Raw genomic sequence first — 13,925 nt, 5'->3', positions numbered from 1 at the left:
AAAGGTATTGCATTAACACATGTTTTGCTATACACATGTTTATTCCCTTTGTATGTATTGGAACAAATATAAAACAGAGGCAGAAAAGCAAATATGACATAATGTCACACAAAACCCCAAAAATGGGCTGGACAAAAGTATTGGCACCCTTAACTTAATATTTGGTTGCACACCCTTTGGAAAACATAACTGAAATCAGTCGCTTCCTATAACCATCAATAAGCTTCTGACACCTCTCACCCGGAATTTTGGACCACTCTTCCTTTGCAAACAGCTCCAGGTCTCTCTTATTGGAAGGACACCTTTTCCCAACAGCAATTTTAAGATCTCTCCACAGGTGTTCAATGGGATTTAGATCTGGGCTCATTGCTGGCCACTTCAGAACTCTCCAGCGCTTCTTTGCCATCCATTTCTGAGTGCTTTTTGACGTATGTTTGGGGTCATTGTCCTGCTGGAAGACCCAGGATCTTGGACGCAAACCCAGCTTTCTGACACTGGGCCCTACAGTGCGACCCAAAATCCTTTGGTAATCCTCAGATTTCATGATGCCTTGCACACAGTCAAGGCACCCAGTGCCAGAGGCAGCAAAACAACCCCAAAACATCATTGAACCTCCACCATATTTTACCGTAGGTACTGTGTTTTGTTCTTTGTAGGCCTCATTCCGTTTTCGGTAAACAGTAGAATGATGTGCTTTACCGAAAAGCTCTATCTTGGTCTCATCTGTCCACAAGACGTTTTCCCAGAAGGCTTTTGGCTTACTCAAGTACATTTTGGCAAACTGTAGTCTTGCTTTTTTATGTCTCTGTGTCAGCAGTGGGGTCCTCCTGGGTCTCCTGCCATAGCGTTTCATTTCATTTAAATGTCGACGGATAGTTCGCGCTGACACTGATGCTCCCTGAGCCTGCAGGACAGCTTGAATGTCTTTGGAACATGTTTGGGGCTGCTTATCCACCATCCGGACTATTCTGCGTTGCAATCTTTCATCAATTTTCCTCATCCGTCCACGACCAGGGAGATTAGCTACAGTGCCATGGGTTGCAAACTTCTTGATAATGTTGCGCACTGTGGACAAAGGCAAATCTAGTTCTCTGGAGATGGACTTGTAACCTTGAGATTGTTGATATTTTGCCACAATTTTGGTTCTCAGGTCCTCAGACAGTTCTCGTCTCCTCTTTCTGTTGTCCATGCTTAGTGTGGCACAGACAGACACACAATGCAAAGGTTAAGTGAACGTCTCTCCTTTTTATCTGCTTTCAGGTGTGATTTCTATATTGCCCACACCTGTTACTTGCCCCAGGTGAGTTTACAGGAGCATCACATGCTTGTAACATTCTTATTTATCCGCAGTTGTGAAAGGGTGCCAATACTTTTGTCCAGCCCATTTTTGGAGGTTTGTGTGACATTATGTCGAATTTGCTTTCTTTCCTCCCTTTTTTTGTTTTGTCCCAATACACACAAAGGGAATAAACATGTGTATAGCAAAACATGTGTTAATGCAATACGTTTCGTGAGAAATACATGATTTCCTGGAGAAATATCAAGGGTGCCAACAATTTCGGCCATGACTGTAAATATTGTACAAATCACATCAGTCCCTAACCCTCAAGGAGTGTACAATCTAAAGTGCCTAACTTACATTCATACATACACATACTAGGGCCAATTCATTGTGTAGCAGGAGAGATTAATCCTGTCTCATGGCTGTGATCTGCTGACTGGCCTCTCCTGTGTAACCTGACACTTGCCCTGAAACAGACAAAGTAGTGAGGGATTTCAGCCCCCCCTTCTCCTCTCAGACTGTAAGAGAGTGAGAGAGCCAATTATAAGAGCCATTAAAGGAGCCAATGACAAGGACTCTGTCAAACAGGAAGTGCAGGTGCAAAGCATTGTGGACGATGGAGTCTTGAACAGAAACGGCCTTATAGGCTAATATGGAGATAGAATTAAAAAAGAACTACGAAAGCCATCATGCTTAGGGAGAGCAGAGTGAAGGGATCCATCTTGGGGTTTCTCCTGAGGAGGGGGAGATTGCATGTGGCAGGAGAGAGATTGGCCCTGGCAAAGAAGTGCTGATGGGCAGTGCACTGCATGCTTGGTGATCTGGATCAGAAAAGGAACATCCAAACTGAGAGAAGTGGTCTACAGTACAGTGCCTACACTGACAGTGTGAAGTGCTCATGGTGAGGTGACCAGAGGAGCCTGTCATTTCCAGGACGATCGTTTGGGCCTTAGTCACAGGATCTGGTGAGAGGGATTTCTCCCACTGTCAGATGACAGGAACACTGCACACATACTGCCACAGGATTACAATTATACTTTAAGTGTTTAAGCAGTTTAAGTGCACCAACGAAAGTGGCTAGCTGAAGATCCCAAGATTCATCCTGTTACAAAGAGACTGAAGTCACTGGTGCCATATGTGTATGTGCACGCGCATGCGTAGTCAGGCCTCTATATTGCATTGTGTGTGAGGGAATAGCTTTACCTTGGAAAGTAGCTATTAAGCATCATTTGGGTACAGTGGGATTGTGGTGTCAGGGGTTAGAAGGGAGAAGTCTGACACAACAGAGAGTCATTCTTCTGCTCTCCTCCTGCTTGGACATCATAGAGCCAAATTTATGTAAAGGCGTTTAGACCCACTTTGAGGTTGCCATTTAAGTGTTTGCCTCTGCTCTTGGGGTTATTCATGGTTGGAATCCCCTGAAAGCAGCCTGAGTGTAAAAGTGAGTTATATTGCTTTCGGTCACAGTATTTGCTGTTCTCTTGATTCTCCCAACATATACCTGTTGTTAATGTTTATTACTTCCCATAGAGGTCTACAGTAAAGCTGATCTCTGTGTTTTATTATAACGTGTGCTTTTCATTAATCCTTGCACTTACACTATTGCCAGGTGTGCCAGTTGGGGCTGAGACAGTTCTTGGGGTTGAGAGGCAGAGTGGCGGAGTGAACAAACTTAAGCAGCCCCTACGGGGGTATCACTACATACACATACTGGGGCCAATTCATAGATACACATACTGGGGCCAATTCATACATACACATACTGGGGCCAATTTAGACAGGAGCCAACTAGAGTGTGGGAGGAAACTGGAGTAAACAAAGGACCCTAGTACTGCCAGGCAAAAGTGCTCACCATTTAGCCACTGTGCTGCCCAGTTAATTGCTTGCATCATCACTGTTAATTAAAAAGACAACAAACAGAGCATAGCTGAACAGCATAGTACAGAAGCAAAGCTACAAATCAACATTTTTTTTTAATTATGGTGACAGCATACACTCATTTTATAATATCAGCATTGTAATTTGAATACAAACAAGAGTTATGTTTGACAATCCAATATAACTTTACTTGACAAATCTCCTTTCATGTTCTGAGTTTTGCCTGTCTGCTGGTCATCTCTTTCCACAACTTCCTGGATTCCCAGCATGCTTTGAAGCTTCTCCTAATTTCTAAGGACTACATAGCCCATGGTACCTTGCTGCTTGTAAGCAGTGATTTCTGTACTGACTCCACCCCCTGAAACTCCTCCTTTCAGCACCTCTGTAGTTCAGAAAGCAGGCTCTGTAAAATGTGTGACACAGGGCATTGTGAATACATGTCACAGAATTCAAAATTACAAAAGTAAATGTGTGGGTGTCTTCACATAGTAAGTTTACAAACTTTAACACCTTCCCACCTGGCCTATAGCAGATTGACGGCTAGGCGGGGCACTCCTCATTGTGACTGGGCATCATATGACGTCCTATCAAAATGAGCTGCTCACGCAGACGTGGGGCCATGCAATGGCGTGATCTGTCGCCGGCTGTGTCCACGGGACACAGCCGATGACATATCGCTACACTGGCCCGTCGCCAGTGTCATGTGACCGCTGTGACCAATCACAGCAGATCACATGTCAGTTGTATACAATGGATGGCTTCCTGTCATGCCATCCATTGTATACAATTATGTTGTTAGCTGTGACTGGTCAAAGCAGTCACATGATACAGACAGAGAGAAAACAGGTGGCGCACACACCTAGTGCATTATTCAAAGTTTATTGTAGGAGTGAAAGATTAATAAAAACTTACTCACAGACGAAGCATGTATCTAAAAAGCATAGAAAAATTACAATGGCCACAACGGCAGGCAAGGTGTTCTCACTGTCAGTGCGGTCAAATGGCTGACGCGTTTCGGGGATGAATCCCTTTCCTCAGAGCTTATGACCAACCTCTGATGCTGATGTATGATGAATGGAAAGTAAGAGCCTTGCTGTTGGTGGTGTATCCGAAAGAATAGCTAAAGTCCTCAACTGTACATACTATCCATTTGTGGAGTATCCCACCTAATTCCTCATCCCTATCCAAGTTCTTAAAAAATAAAAACAGCAAAAATAACACCCTTAGCGTGGTCATTGAAAAAATCTGTGGGTGAGCCGCTGTGCCTGGGCAGTATTCCTGTGGCTCTTACAGGAGTAGTGCCACACCATTATAACTGAACTGTCTCCAGTCTGATTTCCTTTTTTGTAACTCTCAAAAGGAAACTCTATGAAGATTAAGTTATAGGAAAGCTTTCAGTTTTTACTATTTGCTTTCGCTATCTTAGTTTTTTTTTTTTCTGCAAAACAGGTGCAATTATAAATATATGAATTATTGTTGCCCATACTATATGTAATGTACTGCATTAATACTGGTTGCAGGGTGTTAAGTGAACACAAGATGGCAATGGCCTGTGGTTCAGTTATGCAGACTCTATTAAAGAAAAGCCTTGTTGAACTTGTATGCTGCTAGCAGGACTTCTGCACTCAGACAAGGAGTGAACAGACTACATTTCCCAAAAGTGCTGGCCAAGGGGCAGGAGGATATATATTGAGAAGCCTGGGAACTGGATGGGAAGGAGGTGGATGGTGAGAAGGAAGGGTGGTGTGTGGAGATGGCTATGCAGGAGATCTGGGCTGGATCAGGCCCCTCAGCTGAGAAGTAAAAGAGGATGGCAGACCACTAACAAGCAGGACAGACAGCCCTGTGGGAAGTGGATTATAGTGCTCTCATTGGCATTGCTCTTTATCAGATGAACCAAGAGAACATGGGGGCCCCCCAACAGAGAGAACATCTGCAGAGGATACAGAACGGGTGAGAGGTTTCCATACCCAGATCATCACAAGTTGCAAGTGACTGTGTTAAGTTCAATTGTTTTTGTTTGTTCAGTACACTTTACGCTACAGCTTATCACACTGAGGCCCATACCATCCAACCCCTTCTGTATCATGCTTTAGTGCTGCATTAATATCCTTAAATCCCAGGACTTTGGCCACAGCATATGTACTCTGCAGACAGGATTGCTTTAGTATCTCATTTCATGTCTCTTTCAACCCTATTGGAACCTGCTTCACCAGACTAGTTCACAATCTTTAAGAAGGGTCAACCTCTGCTGAAGTCTGCTTATGTCCTTTTTTTTGCATCTATCCTTTATGTTAAAGAGACTTTACTCAAATTCAACGTCACACAAGGAAGAATGTGAACATAAATGAGCACCAACTAGGGCCCCATCAAGTGTGCAGAAGGTTTGACACCTTTATTTAAAGAGTTACTCAAAGGGGACACTATTACTCATAACAACAGTATTCATCTCCAGAGTTAAACCCAGTTACCTGAGAGCCAAAAAGTGAGTTAGCCTGACAGCTTGGTAGTTCACTCCAGCTCAGTTGGGGAAAGACATCCCAGGGACTGGAATTGACGTTTAAATTCTGATCCTGCAGGACATTTAGGGTTGCTTAAAGTGATACTGTGTTTTATTACTTTGTTGAACATTTTAGAGTGTTACATTTCTCTTTTATGCACATCTATTGTCATTCTTGTTGTTCTTACACTCATTATATTCTGATCTTAATACAACCAGAATATCTGCTCACTCTAAACTGGGTGTGTTTATTTTATGGTTCAAGGCCAGGGGGTTAATCAGTGTTAACCAGACCATAACCTAACAAAACATTAAAAAACAGCAGACCAGGGGGAATGTGATGCATGGTTTGGATTTAGGGGAAACACACCCAATAATCAACTCCGCTAGGACATGATAGGACAGCACTGCTTGGAATTGTCATTTCTTCTGTAGACTGACTCCTTTTTTTGGTTAATATAAAGGTTTCCCTCAATGTCAGGAAATGGTTTGCTTTCCATTGCAACGATGCCTTCCCAATTTTGTCTTTTTTTTTCTAGTGAAAAATTAAATCTCATTCACATTGTCTGCAGCTTATTCTACTAAAATTGATACAAAACAACATGATCTAAATGTAAGTGCATACAGTGCTCAGCATAAATGAGTACACCCCTTTTGAAAAGTAAGATTTTGATCAATATCTCAATGAACACAACAACAATTTCCAAAATTTTGACAAAAGTTGTATAGAACATTTATTTAGCTGATTACATAAAAGTAAGTTTAATAGTATAAATAGATTACAAAATCTTCAGTTTCACTCAAATTTGTTGATGGAAAAATGAATACACAACAAAAACTAGTACATGTAGTATTTTCTATGACCTCCATGATTTGTAAGGACAGCACCAAGTCTTCTAGATGTGGAATGAACAAGTTGGCGACATATTGCAACATCTATCTTTTTCCATTCTTCAAAAAAGACCTCTTCTAGAGCTTGGATGCTGGATGAAGAGTGATACTCAACTTACCTCTTCAGAATTCCCCATAAGTGTTCGATTGGGTTCAGATCAGGAGACATACTTGGTTATTAAATCACTTTCACCCTGCTCCTCTTCAGAAATGCAAAAGTGGCCTTAGATGTGTGTTTTGAGTCATTGTGATGTTGGACAAGTGCACGATGACCAAAAGCATAGAGTAATGGTAGCATCTTCTCTTTCAATATAGAGCAGTACATCTGTTAATTCATAATGCCATCAATGAAATGCAGCTCCCCAACACCAGCAGCACTCATGCGGCCCCACAGAAGGACACTGCCACCAGATTCTCAATTGGATTTAGGTTTGGACTGTAGCTTTGTTCCTACGACTTTCATTGAGGTGCATTCATTTTTGCAACATGGTCTTGAATGAATTTGTTAGGAAAAATACTTTTTGTGTGTACAAAGTACCAATCAATAGCCTGCATTTGTGGGACTATTTTGTAGTATAGTGTCCCATAGAAAATGCTGATTCTGAAAGGAAAGTAAAGGGTTTCTGATAAATCTGTTGGGGTGTACCCATGCTGAGTAAATGATACTTGACATTATTCCCCTGATACCTATTACAAGCATCCAGTGTGGATCCAAGTTGACAGACAACTCTAGCAGAAAATCTGTGGGAATTATTAGATTATGTGTGGTATATGTGCTTTAAAGAATCGCTCTGTGCAAATGCCAGGTAACACACATCTGTGGTCAGCTGTGGGAAAAGCAGTGCTTTGGCAACACAACACTTGTCTTGCTTTCAGTATTATGAGGGTAGTACATTTATGAAATAGTTCTGGGCTGCCATAAGTGACCATAAGCCCTGGTTCACACTGATGCGACTTGTCATGCAATTTGACAGTGTCAAATTGCATGACAAGTTGCACACTATGACCAGCATGGGAACCGTTCTAATCACTGCGACTCTGACTTCATTCCCGCATTACTTTTTGCGATTTCAGGTGCGACTTGCATGAAGTCGCACAGATGTCTTCCGCTTCTCTGCCTTTTGGCTAAGATCGAGTGTAGTATCTGTTGTGATCAGTGTCCAGTAGGGGTGCTCCGCCCTCATTCTTGCCTTCTGGCGAGGATGGCTGGCTGTATAGTACTTCTGCTGGTATGATGGGGGCTCTGAAGGTTAGTACCGGCTGTAAGAGAAACTGAGGCACCCACAGACTGTTGGGGGCCGGGAGTAATTCCCCTGGGAAAACTGGAGGGGCCCAGGTTCCTCCTGATTTGAAAATGTCTACCTTGTTTGGCCAGGGGCCAGGGAGGCAGAGAGTCCACGGAGCAGTGTCCCCTGGGAGTGGTCGCCTCAGGGGTGCTCTTAGTAGCACATGGTGATGGGATCCCACATGTGAAAAGTGCACATGGACACTGTTCCAAAGACTTTTTCTGCACTGCGCCTTTTAGGGCTAGGCTTTTTGTTCAGGGTAATTCTTTGCTACGGGCTTCAGGGCCTTGTGATGATCACGGCGTCAGACCCTTGACCTTCTCACCAAACTCGTGACCAAAGGACTAGCCAATCTAAAATCGCGATGTCACGTGCGTAACAATGCCATGCCCAGCTGCACCCTGCACAACGATTTTCCAGCTCACTGGACCCCAAATCGATGTACCGGCAGCCTGAGCGCGATTGTTACTGGATCAGTTTAATTACGCAATTAACCCTTCACACTGCCACCACCTCCTTTTTGTACAGAGAAAGAGGAAACTCAGCAATATCAGCAATAACACTAGGATGATTGGATTAATCGTCTGTATAGCACTGTCACCGCAGACAGGTTATACAGAGGGTTAAACACACATAGTAGTGCTCTTCAGTGGCAGGAATTCGTCAGTTGCATTAAAGAGCTATAGAAACAGTTCAACACTTTCAGCAAGAAAAGATTTATTACTAAAAGGTCAAAAGGGTGCAATAAAAATATTTACAGAAAAAAGATGCATCCAATATATATATAAATATACAGAGAGCAATAACACAGCAAAGAGGTAACAGAAAGAAGTTTAGAGAGGTAGAGTACTTGCCAAAAGTCCTGGGTTAAGCAGATCAAGTTTCAGAGCAAAAGGGTACAGTCTCCCAAAGTTGGTTCTGATGTTAAAAGGGAGAAATATTCAACTCTCTTAGGCCTGACAGCCTATTTTGTTGTCCCCCAGCAGGGGGTGTCTCTGAAGCCAAGGATCAATGGCCTCATTTGGGGAGGGGGTGTCTAGGCGGAGACCTAAGCTAGAACCAAAATCTCTTGTAGCTTATATTTTGGCTCATAACTTTTCCTAGGCACAAGTAACATTCCACCCGCGGGTAGATTAATATGCAGACGCATCTGCGGAACGGTTAGATATGAAATATGAAATACATACTTGAATGGTTCAAGAGATGTAATTTTCTGCTTTCCTATATATTCCAGCCAAGGAGTGTGACATATCAAATGGTTTGTCTTATCGTGACCAATCTGAAGATATGCCTGGTTTTTATGTAAGTCTCTCATATTCCAAGATATGAAACATAGGGGAAAAATGGATTTTAAAAGTGGTATCTAGTTTATTACTCCTCTGGAATGTCTTTGAACTCAGGGAAAGGCTTGGGTTATACTTTTTCGATGTGCCAGATTGCACAGTTTCTCAGACAGCGCGGCCCCAGCTCCCTTGGGGGTTTTATAGCTCGGAGCTCCCTGCTGTGCTTTGACCGCCTGCGACACTTCCCATCACTCAGGCCACATGTCACTATGGATGAGCAGAGAAGGAGGGGGATGAGGAAAGATATATTTGTACAAGATGGACGATCCTTTGCCAAGATGGAGGTTGGAGCAAAATGGTTGAACCGCGTCCATCTCTGTGTGCACAATTGCTACAGGCCTAACCAGTGCACAATTGCATGGCCACTTATTTATGTATTATTCCTCACTGTTTGTGTGAGTTTTTTTTCTCACTTGGATGGAGGGTGTGGGTCCTTGGGCCTGCCCTGAAGTCTAGGGGGAGGATGTGTGGCCATTAAGTTCCTTCTTCCCCAGTTCCTGGGGGGGGGTCTCTCTTTGGGAGAGCTCCCTGACCTAGTACTTGGTGGTCAGCTTTGGCTAGCCACAAGGAAAGGAGCCCGCCAGGCCTTTTGGCTAGGTGGACCATGTTGAAAACCCTTTGTCCCTGTCAGGTGCCTTGCGCCATGGGGATCAAGGTAGAGATCCTACCCCTTCGGGGGTGGACAAAAGCACACCCCTAAGTGCACTTCTTTATGTCTGTGTTTTGTACGTTTTTTGTTCACTTAGGGGTTTTTAGTATTTTTGCACCGGACTTAAAAAAAAAAAAGACGTCTTCCAAGTTGCATCTGAAGTCACACTGATAATCCGACTTTTGCAACTTTAAGTTAAGTCACACGTTTTCAAAGTTGGATCCAGTGTGAACCCAGGCTAATTTGATTTAGGGTCAAGGTCAAATTTTTTTCTATGCAGGAAAGTGAAGAGAAACTACTTTAGATCCTTTGATTTGCAAAAATTGCATTTGGATATCAGTAATAGCAATAAGTATTACTACATTTGTTATTAGTTTCAATAGGAAATGAAGGATGTATGTTATTCACGGGTCTCTCTTAAGTAAAAAACATAATTTGTTTAAAGAAGATTTCCCGGCAAATGTTTTATTTTCCCATGCAGTGGAGCTGTGGCTGCACTGCATGGGTTAACCGCACATTATTGACTAGGGCTTTACAAAGCAAATATATACTTACCTAATCCACTGATCCTCTGAGAGCAAGACCAGTCTCCACCATTTCTACCCCCCACACGTTAGCAGTCTTGTGAATGGACTGTCCCTTGACGTCATCACACCCATAGACTGGCTCTAGACGTGAGGATGGCAGGAACAGTCCACCGCTGGATGTGGGGGAGCACTGTTTTCTGAAGGATCGGGTAAGTATAGCTTTTCTTTGTGCCACTGAACAAAATGACCAGTTAACCCATGCAGTGTGGACACAGCCCCACTACATGGAAAGATAAAAATTTTGTTCAGAGTTTCGCTTTAAGGATGAACCACTTGATCCATTATATTCCAGCCCTAACTGAAATGGTGCTGCAGGTATCTGGGCTTAAAGCTGGTATAGAGAGTAGCAGAGCTCCAAAGCAGAAAGTCCAAAAAACGCCGAGCAGGACTGCCAGCATATGTGGCAGGGGACAGCGAGCGTGCAGGAATGGTTGTCATCACATGTGTCTCCAGTTTCTCAATTGCTGGAGGCTGGCACATATCATGAATTCCATTACATGTTGACTATTGAGTTTTGTGCAGACATTGTACCCCTGGGGACTTCAAAGCGGATATTAAAGTATTTATTTTAGGAGACTGTTGGCATTCTGAGCAGCAAAGGACCTGTCATCAGAGCAGTAAGAGTGCCTTGTAGAAAGTTAGTGCAGAGAGCAGCCTATTAAAATTTCTATGAACTATCCTATTTGTATGACCCCCTGCATGGATCAGTTACTCTCTGTTAGTTTTTATTTCAAGCAGTAAAATTTACGGTCACAGCTTCTGTCCCCGTTTCTTTGCTTTTAACTGAGTACAACAGCTGTGTCAGGAGATGTTAGGAAGGACTGGTCAATAAGTGCGACACAAATACCACCACACCTCTTTGTGGACCAAGCCATCATAGCGCTACTTCCACGTAATATATAAGAATGCATTTTACAATTTAGAGTGCAAAAAATGCCCCACCCAGCACAGGAAATCTACAGAAACTGAGCTGTAAAAACGATCCTAAATCTGTATAGTGTAAGTAGGCACTGAGCCTCCTAGGTGAACACTAGGAAAAAACACAATGTCCCTGCAGATCAGATTTTTTAGAACTGTTTTTCTCCAGTCTTTTATATGGTCGGGGCTATTGCCAGAACTTATCTTTGAAATGTTTAGAGTGGGAAGGGCTAGAACCTCTGTCAAGTTTATAATGCTAATTATAGCCCCTTTGACCTTACACCATTGAAGTGTTGATTGTCATTGATGACAAGGTGTAGTGGTAGCTCAGTGACAAAAACAATCCAGCTTTTTTATTGCTTTGCCTCCTTGTTGGTGAGATTCAAAAATTGACAGCTGTCACCAGAATAGGATGTAGGGTAGGGCTCAAAATTTCAAGTCCTGACCAGGGGGGGACTGACCATTTGGAAACTCGGGTCAGTAGGGGGCCCAGTGAGATGCCCCTGGTACCTTTTTCATAGGCTTTTTTGAGTTTGGGCAAGGACACAGGGGCCCCATGATCCCCAATTACCCGGGGGCCCCATGAGTTGCCAGTCCACCCCTGGTCCTGACCTATTAGCCAGGCCTTAAGAGTTACTCGCCACCAGTTGCCCCACCCAACCCCTACCCCATTCATAATTCTGCCCCTAAACATGCCCTCGTAAATTATTTCATGAAATGACAGTTAAATGTGTTATGCAGAATAAAGTTACATGTCCTTTACCCCCCCCTTCACAACTCCCTCCCCCTCACAGCCATGTTCTCTACCCCCCTTCATACCCCCCACAGCCATATCCTCTACCCCCTTTACATCCCCCCACCCATGTCCTCTACCTCCTTTCACATCACCCAGCCCCCACAGCCATGTCCTCTACCTCCCTTCACACCCCCTAGGACACAGAGAAAAAACTGTTAAAAAAAATGCAGAGACTTACACACAGTTCTGGACAGCAGGCGGGAGGAAGCACAGCACTGGAAGGGGGGGGATGGGAGCTGCCAGAGTTAACTTTTAAAGTTACCAGCAGGTGATTGGTTGCTTGGTGGTCCGAGCAACCAATCACCAGCTTGTTAATAGGAAAAGGTAACTTTGGCAACTCCCACCCGACCCCCAGCCCCCACCCCCACCTCATCCAGTGCTTTGTTGCCTCCCACTCTCTGCTCTAGCAGAATGACAGTGGCAGAGGCTGGGAGGAGAAATCAGCCCCTGCCCAACCCCCTCCTCGTATTCTTTCTTGGTGCTGTTGGCAGAGAATACCCCACCCCCTCTGATGCACACACACCCACCCCCATTTATTTTCACTTGCCAAGTGCAAGCAGGCAAGTGGAAATTTTGAGGCCTGATGTAGGGGATATTTTCGATCAGGGACACTGTTCCTGTGACATAGGGGTGGACTGACAACTTGGGCAATATAGGATCATGGGGCCCCTGTGTCCTCGCCCACACTAAAACCACACCCAAAAAAAGCCTATGAAAAAGGTACCGAGGGCATCTCATGGGGCCCCCTACTGACCCCGGGCCCTAGAGCAGTGCCCAAGTTCCCAAATGGTCAGTCCGCCCCTGCTGTGACAGCTGGTAAAAGTGATATTTGTTCTCTCAGTCAAGAAATTTCCACTCATTTTCTGTTTCATCTCTTGGACAAAAAGTGAAGGAAAATCTCCTTGATGGCAAAACAGCAATACAAATCTGACCAGAAGATTTAACCCTTCTACATTCTATAAAAAAAAAAAAATGTTGAATGAATTTCCACTAAAAGAAAAATTTACAATGCTATTCCCCCTGCAAGAAGACATTAAATACTCACTTCTGCTGTCCGAACTTTGCAGTAGTGAAGAGGATCCTGCAGAATTCAAAAATTATGGGAATTTTGAATTCCTGATTCCTTACTGTGCTGAGTGGATTGATCGTCTGGTCCCTACGTCAATATTGTGACCTGTAGGGTATCAAGGAAGGAACCATTACTACTCAGAATTGTTGAGTTCTGTCTACAGTGATGTTCCATATAAGTGCTAAAGCCCTTATTCCAAAAACCTACAGTTAATTACCATCAGTATAAATTGATCCTGTAAGCCATTTTTTGTTTTGGATAGAGGAAGTAATCGTTAGAAATCCTGTCAGGTGTTTTTACTGTCAGGTTTTCCTAATGACAAATGTCAGAGACAGAAAGTGAAGGAAAATCCTAAAATTTTGAGTTGTTACAAGAACAGGACTAGAGCAGGGGCAGACTGACCATTTGGGTTCTCGGGTACTGCCCCAGGGCCCAGGGTCAGTAGGGGGCCCCATGAAATGCCCCTGGTAGCTTTTATAAGCTTTTTTGGGTGTGCTTTGAGTGTGGGCAAGGTCATAGGGGCCCCCTGATCCCCTATTGCCCGGGGCCCCATGACTTGTCAGTCCGCCCCTGGACTAGAGGGACATTTTTTGTGATAACAACTGTCTAGTTTTGGAGATCTTTTTCCCTTTCAGTATTACATCCCAACACAAACAGGAAAAATCATCTGTTTGCATAGTTTGCTAGTACATCATTAGGATAAGTTCAAGTTGGGTTTGTATGGAC

The 13,925-nt window shown here is 43.7% G+C and overlaps 1 long non-coding RNA gene and 1 pseudogene across 2 annotated transcripts in view; both read left to right on the top strand.

Moving 5' to 3' along the window:
* Positions 1 to 1,805: 1,805 nt before the first annotated feature.
* Positions 1,806 to 13,925, top strand: part of LOC149460169 (uncharacterized) — a 97,487-nt gene continuing 85,367 nt past the window's right edge. For both annotated transcript variants that reach the window (XR_016313126.1, XR_016313125.1), the window contains exon 1: positions 1,806 to 2,247. This is a non-coding gene — a long non-coding RNA (uncharacterized LOC149460169). The remainder of the gene's footprint in view (positions 2,248 to 13,925) is intronic.
* On the top strand, positions 7,657 to 7,777 carry LOC149460170 (U2 spliceosomal RNA; annotated as a pseudogene).

This window comes from Staurois parvus, unplaced genomic scaffold, assembly GCF_062004578.1.
Source record: "Staurois parvus isolate SC_StPar_1 unplaced genomic scaffold, SC_StPar_1.0 ptg000234l, whole genome shotgun sequence".
Taxonomy (NCBI): Eukaryota; Metazoa; Chordata; class Amphibia; order Anura; family Ranidae; genus Staurois; species Staurois parvus.
Note: the sequence above shows the minus strand (reverse complement) of the source record. Positions and strands in the feature narration are given on the sequence as shown.